Genomic DNA, 17,950 nt, shown 5'->3' on the forward strand with positions numbered 1-17,950 from the left:
TATAATTTTATGGGTTTTCTGCCTCCTTCCACCCCACACAATATACTGTGAACTCCTTGAGGAAAGGGTCACCAAAATCCTACAGCCTAGCACGGTATACTTTGCACATAGTAGATGCTCAACACATTTCTTTGAATAAGGGACTTTTTTGTCAGTGTTTATTCATTTTCTTTTTTTCCCATAGCGCCTACTAGAGTTCTTCACATATAATGGGTGCTCAGTACATCTGGCCAGTGGTTGTCAAATAAGGACATTTGGCAATATCTGGAGACATTTTCGGTTGTCACTACTGGCATTTAGTGGGTAGAGGCCAGAGATGCTGTTAAACATCCTAGAATGCACAGGATAGCTCCCCACAACAAAACATTATCTTGTCCAAAATATCAATAGTGTGGAAGTGGAGAGACCCTAATCTTGACTGAATAAGAGACTGAATCTACTTTTTATACCATATACTCACTGTAGACCACTAGTGTACTAAATTTGCTCTGTCAGGAAGCCTGATTTTTTTGCGGTACATACAGGGTGATACTGTTTATGTAAAGTACTATATATAATTTAAGGATAGACAGATATGTAGTAAATGTATAAAGATATACATGGAAAAGCTCAAGATCAAATCTGGTGAATAGTGAAACAGTGAAAACCTCAGGGTAGAGGTGTCTACAGAAGGCTTCAGTTGCAGTGGTGATACTTTATTTCTAAAGCTGGCTAGTGGGCATATCCTTATTATATTATTCTCTCTATATTTATGTATTATTGAAATCTTTAACACTTTTATAAAAGAGCAATTGCTCAATACTGAGGGGCGGAGGAAAATCTCCATCTTACTAGTTTGCACTAGCCAGAACTCCCTCAATGTGGCAAAATCGAACAACTCATTGAATCCAGTCATTCACTATGGGACAGGAGCTTACATACTATACATAGGATAATATTCCATGAGTTCGTGTTTGCATTGCCCTGCAATGTCTAAATTTTGTGATAATCACGTATTTACGGAAATTTTATGGTATGCAGTCTAAAAATATAGTCAATTTTAGTATTATTCATTATTTTTCAAAACTATGAAAATGTCCTTTGATGTTCATCATTTAAAATAACAAGATAACGGGAAGGGGTGCCTGGGTGCCTCAGCTGTTTAAGCGGCCAACTCTTGATTTCTGCTTAGGTCATGATCCCAGGGTCCTGGGATTGAGCTGCCCCTCAGGCTCCACACTCAGTGGGGAGTCTGCTTGAGGATTCTCTCTCTCCCTCTCCTTCTGCCCCTCCCCCTGCTCACGCATGTTCTCTCTCTCTTTCTCAAATAAATAAATAAATAAATCTTTAAAAAAATAACAAGATAATGGGAAAAGGACAGTCTATCCAACAAATGATGATGGGAAACTTGATATCCATATACAAAAGAGTGAAATTGGACCCTTACTTTACAACATATACAAAAATTAATTCAAAATGGATCAAAAACCTAAACATAGAGCTAAAACTATAAAACTATTAGAGAAAAACATATAGACATTGGATGTGGCGATGATTTTTTTTTTTTTTTTTTGGATATGACACCAAAGCACAGACAACAACAACGTAACAAGTAAATTGAACTTCATTAAAATTAAAAAGTTAAAAAAAATAAAATTAAAAAGTTTTGCACATCAAAAGATACTATCAAGAGAATGAAAATACAACTCACAGAATGGGAGAAAATATTTGCAAAGGGTATATCTGATAACGGATTAATACCCGGAATATGTAAAGAACTCCCACAACTCAACAACAACAACACTTCAATTAAAAAATGGGCCAAGGACTTGAATAGATATGTCTCTAGAGAAAATATACAAGTGACCAATAAACACAAGAAGTGATGATCAACATCACAAGCCATTAGGGAAAATGTAAATCATTTTGATTTACAACATGAGCTACTACTTCACACTCATTAGGGATGGCTATTATACAAAAAAACAAAAGAAACAAACCCCCCCAGAAAATACCAAGTTTTTGTGAGGCTATGGAGGAATTGGAATCCTTGTGCGTTGCTGTTGAAAAACAGTTTGGCAATTCCTTAGAAAGCTAAATATAAGATTACCGCATAATATAGTAATTCCACTTGGAGGTATATGCCAAAAGAATTGAAAGCAGAGACTCAAACAGATACTTGTACACCAATGTTCATGGCAGCATTTTTCAAAATAGCTGAAAGATGGAAACAACTCAAATGCTCATCAACTGATTAATAGATAAACAAATGTGGTATATTCATACAATGGAGTATTATTCAGCCTTAAAAACACATTCTGATACGTGCTACAACATGGGTTTGCTTGGCATTGGATCCCTCACGATATTTGGTTATAAGAATTTGAGCACAGAATCCTTGTGACAAGCAAGGAGGATCAAACGGAAGTGGACAGTACAGAGTCTGTGCAAACAGGCCAATGCCTAACTTTGTTTTGGTTCATTGTTTATGTTTATCTTTCTCTGTGTATTTGCATTTGGTCCAGTGAGACTGTCTTAGAGTAAAAGAGTCAGATCCTCACATCCTCTTTAGTGAGGTGGACCTTAGAGAGTGAGAAACTGCGGAGGTAGAAATAAAAACATAAAATAATATCTGGAGGTTTTGCTGAGGAATAAGGGGATTGGACTGAATTTCTTCTGGAGTCCCTCCTGGCTGAGAGTGTTTCCAGCTTCTGCTAAGCACCACCAGCAAAAAAGGAGCAGAAAAGTACTTGGTCTGCATTCCCACAGGCCAGGTTAGGGAGATGGAGCATGTGCAAAGCCTAGGGCTGAGCACAGGGGCCCTGAGGGCTGAGTTGGCAAAGCTAGACAGAACAAAAGAATTTTCTTTTTGAAGTGGCCCTCATCACACTTCAGGCTGTGCACAGGGTACTGAAGGGCTAAAATATGGAAGAAAACTTTGGGTAGAACCTGGGAGCTAAATTTCACTGTTTTGTCTGCTAGGATTAAAATGATTTTTTTTCAGGGTGCCTGGGTGGCTTAGCTGGTTAAGCCTTGGTTTTGGCTTAGGTCGTGATTTCATGGGTCGTGACACGGAGCCCCAAGTCAGGCTCCACACTCAGTGGGACTCTTTCCCTCTTTCTTTCCCTCTGCCCCTCCCCCCACTCGCTCAGGGGGGTGCTTTCTCTCTCTCTCAAATAAATTTTTAAAAAATGATATTTTTTTCAAGATTTTTTATTTTTATTTTTTATTATTTATCTTTTAAAAGATTTTTATTTATTTATTTGACAGAGAGAGAGAGCACAAGCAGGGGGAGCGGCACGCAGAGAGAGAGGGAGAAGCAGGGAGCCCGAGGGGAGGCAGGGCTCAATCCCAGGACCCTGAGATTAGGACCTGAGTAGAAGGCAGATGCTTAACCTACCGAGCCATCCAGGTGCCCCTCCAAGATTTTTCAAAAATAATTATTTATATTATCAAAGCCATACAGTTCTCATTATAATAAAGGTGAAAAATACAGAAAAGTAGGAGGAAAACAAAAAATTCATTTAGTTCTACCACATAGAGACAACCAGTACTAGTATTTTGCATATTTTGTTCTGTTTCCCATGCGTATCGATCCATTTCATTAATTGTGATCATAGTTTATATTAAATGTTGTATCCTACTTTCAATTAATATTAGAGCATGAGCATTTTCCTGTCATAAGCTATGTGTAAATGTCAGCTTCATTAGCTATATAATATTCCATTTTATGACTACACTATAATTTACTTAACCATTGAATCATGAGGTTTTTTGGTTAGTATTTTATTATTCTAACTAATACTAGGATTAACATAGTTGTACAAAAAGTTTGTGTACATCTGTTTTCCTGAGGACACATTCATTCACGCATTATATAAATACTAATGAGGGCCTACTATGTGCCAGGTACTATGTTAGGTGTCAGGTTTCTGCCTTGGGTGGCATGCTATCATTTACTGAGATAGGAAACACTGGAGGAGGAGCAAATTTAAGAGAAAATATGGTGTGTTCAGCTTTGGATGTGTTGAATTTGAGGTTTCCGCAAGACATCCAAATGGAGATGTCAAGAACACAGATTTCAGTGAAGAGGTCTGGATAGAGCTATAAAATTACAGTTGTGGCCATATACATGGTAATTAAAGCCAAGTGAGTGAAAGAGATCATTTAGGGAGAGAATATATGCAGCCTAGGTCTGAGTCTGTCTGACATTCAGAGGTTAGATAGCAGAAATGGAGTCTACAAAGCTATTCTGAGGAGAGGGCAAAAGCATAGGAGGAAAGGCAAGAGTATGGCATTATAAATGCCACAGGAAGACTTTCAAGTAGGAGGAAATAGTTAACAGCATTAAACGTAGGGATGATGTCAAACAAGATAATGATTAAAAATGTCCCCTCTATTTTATTTATTTACATAGATTTATTGACATGGGGGTCATTCATTGGTTGGGTATTTTGTTGAGCACAGTTTCAGTGGAGTGTTGGGGAAGGACGCCAAACTGGTAAGTGAGAAGAAGAGAATAGAGATTGCAAATGTACCTGCAAAGTACATTTTCAATAGATTTGCCCATAAAGAGGAGCTAGAGAAGTACCTAGTTTGTAAAGAGGATTTTTTTTTTTTAAGATGGCAGACTTGGGCATGTTTAATTGAGCATGGTTAATGGCTGATGAGAAGAAGGGAAGGAGAGGGAGGGAGGGAGAGAGGGGGACAGGAATCTACAATTACTGGGTAGATATAAACATTTTAAAGCCTAATGATATATATTGCTCACATGCCTTCTAAAAGGGTTTTTAAGCAGCACGCACTCCTACGAGCAATTTATGAAAGCGCTTTGTTTTTGTCATCAAATGTGAATAAAACAAACAAAAACTTTGCCAAAGAATCTCATTATTGTTTTAATTTGCTCTTACTTGATTACTAGTGAGTTGAATGTTTTAAACATTTGTGTCTGTGTGTGAATTTAGTCTATGTCTTTTGCCCCAAACATTTCTATTTTAGACAGATACTTTTTTTTTTTTTTGATTTTATTTATTTATTTGACAGAGAAAGACACAGTGAGAGAGGCAACATATGCAGGGAGAGTGGGAGAGGGAGAAGCAGGCTTCCCACTGAGCAGGGAGCCCGATGTGGGGCTCAATTCCAGGACCCCGGGATCATGACCTGAGCCTAAGGCAGATGCTTAACGACTGAGCCACCCAGGCGCCCCTAGACAGACACTTTTTATTTGCCACTTTTATTTGCCTGAAAGTTAAAGGATCAGAATGGTATCATATTTTATCTTCCCAAATCATATGGTCTAGAGTCTTCATCTTATAAGTACACGACAGTTTGACAACTTTTGGCTCAGCTAAGAGGAAGACGCAGGAGATTTATCATCTGAGTGACCACAGATGGAAGTGAAAAGGGGGCCACGTCCAGTCTTAGACCCCTATCCTCAGCCCTTAAGCTCCCTTTCCTAACCTGGGGAGGCATCCCTCCAGTGACTTAAGTCTTTGGCTCTCAGAGCACCCATTCGGGTGGCGCGGTTCCCTACGAAGGGGCCCGGAGAGCTGTGCGGCCCCTTTAAGAGTCCAGCTCCTCCCCGCTCCAGGGAAAGTTGCAGCTTTTTCCGCCTCCCGGGAGGGTGAGTAGGGCCGGCCGCCTGAGCAGGATTGCCGCCTTCTCGGAGCCGGAGACCCTCCCTTGAATCCCGCACTGGAACGCCTCACTCTCTCGCGGCACCTGTTGCAGGTGACAGGTATGTCCGCGGCCAGCGGCCGCCCCTTCGCCCTCGGTCCCGGGCTCCCCCCTGGGCCCCTCAGCACCCCCCACCCCTATCTCAGGGACCCGCGTCCTTCTCTACCCGCCTATCCGCTCTCCCAGTCTTTCCTTCTCCCTAGCTGACCGCCTGTCCCCTCTCCCTTGTCGGCCTCCCTGGACCGCACCCCCCACACTTTGACTCCTGTCTGCTTGGGGCGGTCCCTCCCCGCCAGTTTGCGTGTCCTCGGGCCTCTTCTGGCCCCTTCCCTGGCCCACTGGTCGCTAACGGGGGCTGTACCCCTCTGGGCTCTGCCTCCTCGGGGTCTCGCCTCAACGCAGAGTGGCTCAGCTTTTCCCGCCAGCCCCAGCTGGAGCCCCTCCCGAGCTGGCCCTGGGGGCGGGTGGGGCCGAGCTCCGAGCGGGAACTGCACTCTCAGAGACGTCGAGTCACCTTTTCGGTGGCTCCTCTCTCTGCGCTTGGCCGTCGCGCCGGGTCTCAGTCTCGCACTGCTTCCGGACCTCGGACCTCGCGGCGTCAGCTTCTCTGGCCTCCGTAGGTCCGCCAAAGGTAAAGGCTGGAGGCCGGCTGGCTGCGAGTCCTGCCTCAGTGGGCTCCCCCTGCGCTTGGGGCTGGGGACCCAGCTGTGTGCTCTGGTGTTGAACTGCTTTATCTTGCCACCCTTCAAGCAGGCGTCGGCGGTTTGCTCCTGGAAGAGGGTCCCCAGAGCCCTCAGAAGGGGCACAGAATGCTCTTATCCCCAGTGATGGTTTGTAAAGGGCCAGAAAACATGTTCCTCCAGCCCCCCAAAGTTGAATGAGATGGTTGGGTGTTTGTTTTGTTTGTTTTGTTTTGTTTTGTTTTGTTTTTGTGGCGGTGGAAACGTTTGGTTATAATTCTGGTGAACGAATACCCTGCTTCTTCAGGACCAGAGGATCTAGCATTCCGGAATATTGCTTTTGGCAGGGTTAACCCTAGACCTTGTGCGTTTGTGACAGAAATTAATCTTCACTGCATCCTGGACCTTCTATTTTTAGCTGGCTTCTTTTCTGTTCTTTCAGCTCCCCACCCCCACTCCTCATAAACCCATTGATATTAAGGTGTTAATAACCTCATGTGTTTACTCCACTGGGCTGTGGAGAGGACGATGTTTAATGCAACAAAGTTGAGGCCCCCGGATGAAGTTTTTTGTTGTAGTTGTAGTTTGTTTTTTTTTAACACCTGCTGGAAATCCAAGTAGAAAAAGACCATCAGCTTGGCTTGTGAGACTTCTGGCAGGGGATAACATTTCTGGTAACACAATTTTAGGTGCCTCACTTTAGGTCAGAGCAGTGAAATGGAGCTTGGAGGCCTATCCTGGGATAATTGGTCAGTGCGTGTATGTGGCATTCTGGTTGATGCTCTCTGAGCTCTCCCTGTTAATGCTACTAATAATGGTTGTTAAGATCTATTGAGCCATGTACTATGATAAGTTCTTTACATAGTTATCTCATATAACCCTCATGATAACTCTTCGTGGTAGGCACTACAGTTATAACCATATTTTGATGGAAAGGAAACTCAGAGCTTAAGCGCCTTGCCCCAAATCGCCCAACTGATGAGCGGCTGAACTGGGCAGAGCTTGTGTTCCTATCCCCTGTCCCACCACTTCTGCTGTCTTAGATTTTAGGAACACTAAATAAATAGCTCACAGGGGAGGACTAAGTGATTAAAATTTTCCCTTCCAAGCTGAAACATGAGTTTTGGTCTTTGACTCCATTTCAGATGTGCTGCAGAGACTTGGGACCCCTTACCTCACTGATAGCTTACCCTCTTCAACACATCACAGGGGGCCAATTGCCACATTATTACGATAAGCACACCACCCTGAGTGTACCCAGCTGAATGAAGCCTCTGGGGCTCTCAGCTTGGTAGTAATTGTCCCAAAGTTAAGAGAGGGTAACCCTGGCTTCTAGGGATGTGCGTCTGACTCAACTTCTTCCTTCCCTGCTGGCTAAGGAAGAGATGAGGGTGTGGTAAGTGATAAGGATTTCCCAACAGCCAGCCCAGAGAGCCCGAGGGTGAGTGTGTGCTTGTTTTATCGTGGGGTGGATGGAGTACCTTTGGCAGCGACAGTGCGGAAGAGAAAATATCCTCACCGATCCCATCTCTGGTCCTTTGCTACAACTGTTTATTTTTCCTGAAAAGCGAACTGGACTCCCAAACCCACTCTCCTGCCATTGACTCCTATTCACCTCTCAAGACTGAGCTTTCAGGGCCTCTTCTTTGGGACAACCTTAGTGAACACACAATTCCTTACCCCAAGCCACATTTACCAGTTATCCTGTCCTAAAGCACTTTGTTTACACCCCAGGAAAGCCCTTAACATCTCTCTTAGTTGTTTTTCCACCTGGAAGGCTGTAACCTCTTTTAAGGGCAAGGTCTGGATCTTGGAGCTCCCTTTCTCTTAGGTATGAGCGAGATTAACAAATATTTGTGCTAGGCTGGAGATACCAGGCCTTTAAGGGCCTGAGGGCTGGTGGTAGTAGAAATGAAGGCCACAAAACGGCTTCCTGAGGCCCTTGAAATCCAAAGGCTAGGAGTTAGTACTTAAATGTCACTTCAGCGAGGCCCTCCCTAACCATACTATTTATTTATTATTTATTTTATTTTATTTTATTATTTTTTAACCACACTATTTAAACTCGCAACCCCATCCCTGAACATTCTATATGCCCCTTCCCTACCTTATTACTCTAATGTAACATATTGTGTATTTTTTTTTTCATTTTTCTTTCTTATTGTCTGTCCCTCTTCCGCCCCTCCGTAATGTAAGTTACATGTGGGCAGGGATTTCTGTTTTATTTACCAGTAGTAGACCCCAGCACCCACAACAGAGCCTGGCACATCATAGGTGGCTATTTTGTGAAATGAATCAATGAATGACATCACCGCTCTAGGAACTGGCACTCTTTTGTGTTCTCCTGGACCTGAAAGGAAGTATCCCTAGTCTGTCACCCTACCCCAGGCTCAATTCCCACACAGCTTTCCTTCTGCTGAGTTTTGCTTTGAGACTGCATTGCATTTCTGATGCCAGCTTTGACCTAGTTGGAAGTACTTCCTCTCTCTCTCTCTCTCTCTCTCTTTTTTTTTTAAGGCATGGGTCTCTGAATGGAAACTTCTAAAGTGAAAATGGAAAGAGGCCGTGCTTCTTGTTGGTAGGAAGGGGGATTTGCACTAAGAGGAGAGGATGTGGATTGTCAGGCTCTTCAGGCCTGTCAGGCATTTGGCAGGCTCAGTAAGAAGCTGGAGAAAGTTGCTGTGTAACAGGGAAATGAAGAGCCCAAAAGAATCTAAGGTGGCACAGATTTGGCTTCTGGCCTCACATTTTCCTTAGCTTTTTGGGCAGGAGGTTATTGGATTATAAGCTTTATGGAAAAGCCACTGTTGAGTGCTATTGTATGTAGTACTTGACTGGTTTAGTTTTATACTAGGAGGAGAGTTATGTGGTGTGAAGAAACCACTATGGAATAAAAAAGAAAAAAAAATATGATTGTGTTTAAATGTGGTTTGAAATATTCAGAAAGAAAAAAGGGGGGGCGTGCCTGGGTGGCTCAGTCGGTTAACTGTCTGCCTTCTGCGCAGGTCATGATCCCGGAGTCCCAGGATCAAGCTGTATGGGGCTCCCTGCTCAGCAGGGAGTCTGCTTCTCCCTCTGCCCCTCGCCCCACTCGTGCTCTCTCTCGCTCTCTGCCTCTCAAATAAATGAATAGAATCTTAAAAAGAAAGGAAAAAAAACCCCTAGAATTCCTTAAAAGACAAGCTTGGAAGGAGTTGGGCCCTTGATATGGTGGTAAGTATGGGATTTCCTGCCATTTGATGTATGTTAACTTCTTTAAAACTCAAGTTTGTATTGAAAAACTTCTGCTCAGCCTCCTCTTCTACTAAATTTATCTCCTCAACCTCTGAACATTGGAGTGACCTAGGGCTCAGTCCATGCACTTTTTTCCATCCCAAATTTTCCTAGAAGCACTCCTCCAGCCCCATGGCTTTAAATACCATCTATCTATACACTCACCACTCCCCCATTTATGTGTCTGACCCAAGCCTTTCTTCTAAGCTGTAGCCTCATATATCCAATGGCCTATTTGACAGCTCTACTTGGATGTATGTCCAATAGATATCAAATGTGACGTGGCCAAAACAGGACTCCTGATTCTTCTCAGGTCTCTGGCCCTTTCCCTCAGCCTTCCCTATCTCAGTAAAATGGCACCATCATCCATTGAGTTGCTCAAGCCGAGAACCTGGGGTCTCCCTTGATTCCTCCCCTTCTCTCGCCTCTCCACATTCAATTCATCAGCAAGTCTTATTGACCTGATCTTCCAACTGTGTCATATATTCTGCCACATACCTCCATCTCCTCTGCCTGTTACCCTAGTCCAAGCAACACAAGGCTGCAATAAACATCTTTACAGAGTGCCCACAATGGATGTAGATATGGATATACCCACACAAATATTTCTGTAGGATAGCTTTCTAGTAGAATCGTTGGGTCAGAGGATACTTACATTAAAAAATGTGATCAGGCTTTGTCAGAGTGACATCCAGGAAGGTTTACGCTCTCACCACAGAGAGTGCTTTTCTGCATGCCCTTGCTGAGGGTGGACAGTCTTTCTAATTTTTGCCAGTCTGATAGGTGAAAAATAGTATCTAACTGATTTAACTGGCATTTCTCTTATTACTAGTACGGCTGAGTAATTTTTCATGTGTGTTAGCTATTTGCATTTTTCCTGAGACTTGCTCTTTAAGATCCTTTGCACATTTTTCTTTTGGGTTATATATTTAATTTGTTTGTAAGAACACTGTGTTTATGAGGGATATTTATTCATTGCCTGTTACACAGTGCAAGTTTTTTTGTTCTTGTCATATGTCATAACTTTGTTCATGCTGTGTACCCCTCTTATAATCAGATAAAACACGCTATAAAACATTTTGAAAAACATGTTCATTAGATTTGGCAATTAGGAGGTCAATGACAGCATCAGTGCAGCAGGAGAGAAGGGGGATTGTAGAGGGTTGGGGAGTGAGCATGAAGAAGGCCTGATAAGGCATATGATATATACACTTTGAAGAGGCTTGGCTACAATGGAAAGGAAAGGGTGTTTCTTATAGACAGTTGTGCACAAGGAACAAGACCATCTTGTTAATTTTTTTTAGTTTTAAATATAGGAGATGAGCCCATTTATATGGAGATGGCATAGAGCTTGATGATACATAGTTGCTGAGGAAGCAGAAGGGTGGGGGCTCCAGAGTGAAAAAGGTGAAAAGACTGGCCTTAGAGAAAGGGAGTTTGCTTTTCTATTGAGACAGGAGGGAAAGGGGCAGGATTGATGAAGCTGTGGAGAAGGAAGGAACTGTGGAAGGACAAGATTGTGAGGAAGGTCCCATCTCATGCAAGGGCTGAGGGATTGGGATAGCATTTGAGAGGGATGAAAAGAAGAGCTTTTTAGAGGCCTGTCATCCAAATGGCCACATCATAGTGAGCCAAGAAAGGCTTGGATAACTTGAATTTGTCTCCACCCCAAGTCACAGAATCCTGTATCCATTCTCTCCAGCAGCACTCATCAGTCCAGGTGTAGAAACAGAGTGTCCATGATCTGGTTTGGGGATTTTTCTGGGTAGCTGTGACAGAAATATAAGAGGGCAGGAGATTGGACAGTGCTGGTGGAATAGCTGAAATGGTGGAACCCTGTGGAACCCATATGTGTGACTAATTCTACTTTGAACTTGAGTAATTCTTAAGAGATGGAAAATTTTCATGGCATCTTGTACTGTTTGTTGTTTGTAGCTCTATTAATTCAGGCATCAGAATAGCTTTAGTATCAGTGTCCTTAAACTATGGTTTGCAACTTACCAGAAGGCGTGGGTTGATTTACTGAGGGCCTAGAATGTGCCAGTTTCTAGGTGAAGTACTTGGGAGATATAGTGGAGAAGAAGACCATGGCCTTTTCTTCATGGAACTTACTTCAGCAGGAGAGGTATGTGTTAATGTATCACATAAGTAGTGATTTCATCACAATTGTGGTAAGTTCAATGAAGTTTAATTTTTTAGAAATCACATTGTTGCATTGCTTTCTCTAACAGGTTTTACCAATTTACATTTGCCAACAAAGTATGAGAGTACCTCTTACATCTTCCCTTTTTAAAATTGAATACTGTCTTTTAAAAATTTTGCTGAATTGATAGGCATGCATGAAAACATTTTCATTACCAGTAAGAGTGAAAGTTTTTCTTTTTTACATCTTCTGGCCATCTGATTGATCTTCTTCCTTCAAGAATTATCTGTTCATGCTCATTTTCTGTTAACATACTTAATTCTCCTTGTTTTTAGTAGATCTCTTTTCCATATTTGAACCCATTAATCACCCTTCTCTCTCTCTCCTCCCTTCGCTGTGGAAACTCTAAAATGTATTTTACCCAGTCTCTGGCCATTCCCTTTTGATTTCCTCTGAATTTCTTTCTTACCTACTTTAGAAACTTTGGTGTGACTAGGGATCTGACTACATTTTTATTACTTGACCCAACAAAAATAATACATAAGTCTTCTGTTCTCCTTCCACATTCCATTCCCCAGAGGTAACAATATTAAATTTGTATCTCTTTCCAGACATTTCCATGCCTGTATAAAATATTTCCTTCCTCCCATCCATCCATCCATCCATCCATCCATCATGTCTGTACTTATATGTTAAAAATACAAATGGAATCATAATGTATGTTTTGCAGTGGATTTTTACTTAATATTTGTGGCAAGCCTTCAATGTCAGTAAAAATAGAACTATCTCTTTTTAGCAGTAACATTGGTGTTTTCAAATGTATGTGTGGAAGGAGGAGTTAAGATGACAAGAGGATTAGGGGGACCCTAAGCCTGTCTCATCCCTCAAACACAGCTAGATAATTATCAAATCATTCTGAACACCCAAGAAATAAATTGGAGGTCTGCGAGAACAAAAACTGCAAGTCTACCAGTAGAAAAGCGACCACCTTTTGGAAGGTAGGAGATGCGGAGAATTGAATTGGGGGAGATAAAGCTGCGGATACAGTGACGGAGAGGGAGCTTGCTTACGGAGGCTACTGCAAAGTGTTATAAGCAGCAGAGCGCAAAATCTGAACTTTTAGACGTCTGCTACAGTGGGGGATGTGCCTGGCTTACAGGTGCTCAGGTGGCAAAGTGGGGTGGAATCCCAGGTGGGACACTGTGGTCTGAGCATCCCCTGGGTTGCAAGAAGACTGGGTGGTGCTTGAGTGCTGCACTGTTCCCAGACTTAGGAGCAGGGACACTGGCTGAGCCATGGTGCTGGCTTTCTGTTCTGTTTTGCAATAAACTGTGAACTGCTGTGAAGTCCTGTAACTGCTTTCCTGTAATAGGCTGGCAAATGGCAAAAGCATGGTGAGACACTCCCCCAGAGGAACAGTGTGTGTCCACCCCATGGGAGTCCCTAAAACTCTGAGTTTTGAAACTCAGTCGCAGGCCTGAGATAAAAAAGCTCAGACACAGGCAGGGTGAACGCAGGGTTCTGACAGAAATCAGGGACACAAGAGTGATTGATTGCTCTTCTGTGAGGGCTCATTGAAGATGGGGGACAAGAACTTTCAGCTCCAGGGGTAGAGAGCTGGGCACCACCGTATTCATCCCATCAGTCAGCGCTGAAAGCCTTCAGGGAGCAAAACAGTGCCACCTAGTGGAGGCTGGAGGTGCTTACACCAAGTCCTACCCCCCTGCATCCTGGAGGTGCATTTCCACTGGTGCAATTCCACCTGAGAATCAGTACAACAAGTCCTTCCCCCAGAAGACCAGCATGAACAACTTGCTTGCAACAAATCTACTGATCATAGACTGCTGCAAAGCTTAAGCTCTAAGGGAAAACAGGATCTAGTTTCCGTTTTCCTTTTATTCTTTATTATTATTTTCATTTATTTTATAATTTTTTCCTTTTTAAAATTTTTATTAATTTTTAAAAATTTTTATTTATATATACTTCATATGTATATTTTATTTTTTGTTTACTTTCATTTTATTATTATTAATTAATTTATTTATTTTGGGATCGAGATTCTTATTAACAAGCAGGCCAAAATGCACCCAGGATATAGGTTTTTTTGTTTGTTTGTTTTCCTATTCCTTGTTTTTTGTTTTGTTTTGTTTTTTTCCTTCTTTTCTTTTCTGGAGAAAATGATGAGACAGAGAAATTCACCCCGAAAGAAAGAATGGGAAGTAGAACTCACAGCCAGGGATTTAATCAATACAGATATAAGTAAGATGCCTGAACTAGAATTTAAAACAATGATTATAAGGATACTAGCTGGGCTTGAATAAAGCATAGAAGACACTAGAGAATCCCTTGCTGCAGAAATAAAAGAACTAAAATCTAGTCAGGCCAAAATTAACAATGCTATACCCAAGATGTTATCCCAAGTGGAGGCCCTAAAAATGAGGGCGGACCAATCAGAGGAGTGCATCAGTGATAGAGAAGATAAAATTATGGGAAACAACGAATCTGAAAAGAAGAAGGAAAAAGGGGTGCCTGGGTGGCTCAGTCGGTTAAGCATCTGCCTTAAACTCAGGTCATGATCTCAGGGTCATGGGATCGAGCCCCATGTTGGGCTCCCTGCTCAGTGGGGAGTCTGCTTCTCCTTCTCCCCTCTGCTCATGCTCTCTCTTGTTATCTCTCTCTCAAATAAATAAATAAAATCTTTATAAAAAAAAGAAGAGGGAAAGAAAAGTAATGGATCATGAAAGTAGACTTAGGGAACTCAGCAACTTATTAAAACATAATAACATTCATATCATAGGAGTCCCAGAAGATGAAGAGAGAGAAAAGGGGGCAGACGGTTTATTCAAAAAAATTATAGCTGAAAACTTCCCTAATCTGGGGAAGGACACAGACCTCAAAATCCAAGAAGCACAGAGAACCCCCATTAAATTCAACAAAAGCCAGCCATTGCCAAGGCATATCATAGTCAAATTCACAAAATACACAGACAAGGAAGGAATCCTAAAAGCAGGAAGGGAAAAATAGTCCTTAACCTACAAGGGAAGACAGATCGTCCGCATAAACTTGGCAGGCCAAAAAGGAGTGCAGAAAATGTTTGATGTGCTGAATGGGAAAAATAGGCAGCCAAGAATTCTTACCCAGCAAGGCTGTCATTCAGAATAGAAGGAGAGATAAAGAGTTTCCCAGACAAACAAAAACTAAAGAAGTTCATGACCACTAAACCAGCCCTGCAAGAAATTTTAAGGGGAACTCTTTGAGGGGAGGAAAAAAAAAAAAAAAAACAAAGCAGCAAAGACTAGAAAGGACCAGAGAACATCACCAGAAACGCCAAATTTACGGGTAACACAAGGCACTAAATTTATGTCTTTCAATAATCACTCTGAATGGAAATGGACAAAATGCTCCAATCAAAAGACATAGGGTATCAAAATGGACAAAAAAATAAGATCCATCTATATGCTGCCTCCAAGACTCATTTTAGACCTAAAGACACCTGCAGATTGAAAGTGAGGGGATGGAGAACCATCTGTTATTCTAATGGATGTCAAAAGAAAGCCAAAGTAGCCATACTTATGTCAGACAAACTAGATTTTAGAACAAAGCCTGTAAAAAGAGTTGAAGAAGGGCATTATATCATAATTAAGGGGATTATCCATCAAGAAGATCTAACAATTGTAAATATTTATGCCCCCAACTTGGGAGCACCCAAATATATAAATCACCTAATAACAAAGAAACTCATTGATAATAATATAATAATAGTAGGGGACTTTAACACCCCACTTACAGCAATGGATAGATCATCTATGCAGAAAATCAACAAGGAAGCAATGGCTTTGAATGACACACTGGGCCAAATGGACTTAACAGATACATTCAGAACATTTCATCCTAAAGCAGCAGAATACACATTCTTTTCAAGTGTACGTGGAAAATTCTCCAGAATAGATCACATACTGGGTCACAAATCAGCCCTCAACACATACAAAAAGATCGAGATCATAGCATGCATATTTTCAGACCACAGCACTATGAAACTTGAAGTCAACAACAAGAAAAACTTTGGGAAGACCCCAAATACATGGAATTTAAAGAACATCCTACTAAAGAATGAATCAGTTAACCAGGATGTTAAAGAAGAAATTAAAAAATACATGGAAGCAAATGAATGAAAACACGATCGTCCAAACTTTGGAATACAGCAAAGGCAGTCCTAAGAGGGAAGTACATACCAATACAGGCCTACTGCAAGAAACAGGAAAAGTCTCAAATACACAACCTAACCTTAAACCTAAAGGAGCTAGAAAAGGAACAGCAAATAAAGCCTAAAGCCGGCAGAAGAATGGAAATAATAAAGATTAGAGCAGAAATAAATGATATAGAAACAAACAAAAAACCCTAGTAGAATGGATTAACAAACTAAGAGCTGGTTCTTCAAAATAATTAATAAAATTGATAAACCACTACCAGACTTATCAAAAAGAAAAGAGAACGGATCCAAATAAATAAAACCATGAATGAAAGGGGGAGATCACAACCAACACCAGAGAAACACAATTATAAGAGAAAACGATGAAAAATTATATGCCAACAAACTGGGCAACCTGGAAGAAATGGACAAATTCCTAGAAACCAGCAAACTACCAAAGCTGAAACAGGAAGAAATAAAAAATTTGAAGAGACCCATAACCAGCAAAGAAATTGAATCAGTAATAAAAAACCTCCCAACACACGAAAGTCCTGGGCCAGATGGATTCCTAGGGGAATTATACCAGCCATTTAAAGGAGAGTTAATGCCTACTTTTCTCAAACTGTTCCAAAAAATGGAAATGGAAGGAAAACTTCCAAATTCATTCTATGAAGCCAGCATTACCTTGATTCCAAAACTAGACAAAGACCCCACTAAAAAGGAGAATTACAGGCCAGTATCCCTGATGAACATGGATGCAAAAAAATTCTCAATAAAATACTAGCAAATTGAATTCAACAGTACATTAAAAGAATTATTTACCATGATCAGATGGGATTTATTCCTGGGCTGCAGGGGTGGCTCGATATTTGCAAATCAATCAACGTGATACACCACATTAATAAAAGAAAGGATGAGAACCATATGATCCTGTCAATAGATGCAGAGAAAGCATTTGACAAAATACAGCATCCTTTCTTGATAAAACCCTCAACAAAGTAGGGCTAAATGGAACATACCTCAACATCATAAAGGCCATATACAAAAGACCCACAGCTAATATTCTCAATGGGGAAAAACTTGAGAGCCTTTCCCCTACTGTTAGGAAGAAGACAAGGATGTCCACTCTCACCATTACTATTTAATGTGGTACTGGAAATCTTAGCCTCAGCAATCAGAAAACAAAAAGAAATAAAAGGCATCCAAATTGGCAAGGAAGAAATCAAACTTTCACTCTTTGCAGACAACATGATACTCTATGTAGAAACCCTGGAAGACTCCATAAAAATTTGCTAGAAATAATACATGAGTTCAGCAAAGTTGCAGTATATAAAATCAATGAGCAGAAATCTGTTGCATTTCTATACACCAATAATGAAGCAGCAGAAAAAGAAATCAAGGAATCGATCTCATTTGCAATGGCACCAAAAACCATAAGATATCTAGGAATAAACCTAACTAAAAAGGTGAAAGATCTGTGCTCTGAAAACTGTAGAACACTTATGAAAGAAATTGAAGAAGACACAAAGAAATGGAAGAGCATTCCATGCTCATGGATTGGAAGAGCAAACATTGTTAAAATGTCTACACTTCCCAAAGCAATGTACACATTTAATGCAATCCCTATCAAAATACCAACAGCATTTTTCACGGAGCTAGAACAAACAATCCTAAAATTTGCATGGAACCACAAAAGACCCTGAATAGCTAAAGCAATTCTCAATAAGAAAAACAAAACTGGAGGCATCACAATTCCAGATTTCTACCTATATTACAAAGCTGTAGTCATCAAGACAGTATGATACTGGCACAAAAACGGACACATAGATCAATGGAACAGAATAGACAGCCCAGAAATGGACCCACAACTATATGGTCAACTAATCTTTGACAAGGCAGGAAAGAATATCCAATGGAAAAAAGACAGTCTCTTCAACAAATGGTGTTGGGAAAACTGGACAGCAAAGTGCAGAAGAATGAAACTGGACCACTTCCTTACACCATACACAA

General features: G+C 41.3%; 1 protein-coding gene across 4 annotated transcripts in view; it reads left to right on the plus strand.

The window, feature by feature from the left end:
• Nucleotides 1-5,574: 5,574 nt before the first annotated feature.
• The window catches only part of SYTL4 (synaptotagmin like 4), a 59,704-nt gene continuing 47,328 nt past the window's right edge, over nucleotides 5,575-17,950 (plus strand). For all 4 annotated transcript variants that reach the window (XM_078065433.1, XM_078065434.1, XM_078065432.1 and 1 more), the window contains exon 1: nucleotides 5,575-5,716. The gene's annotated coding sequence lies outside the window, so the exon portion shown is untranslated. The remainder of the gene's footprint in view (nucleotides 5,717-17,950) is intronic.

This window comes from Halichoerus grypus, chromosome X (assembly GCF_964656455.1).
Source record: "Halichoerus grypus chromosome X, mHalGry1.hap1.1, whole genome shotgun sequence".
NCBI classification, from domain to species: Eukaryota; Metazoa; Chordata; class Mammalia; order Carnivora; family Phocidae; genus Halichoerus; species Halichoerus grypus.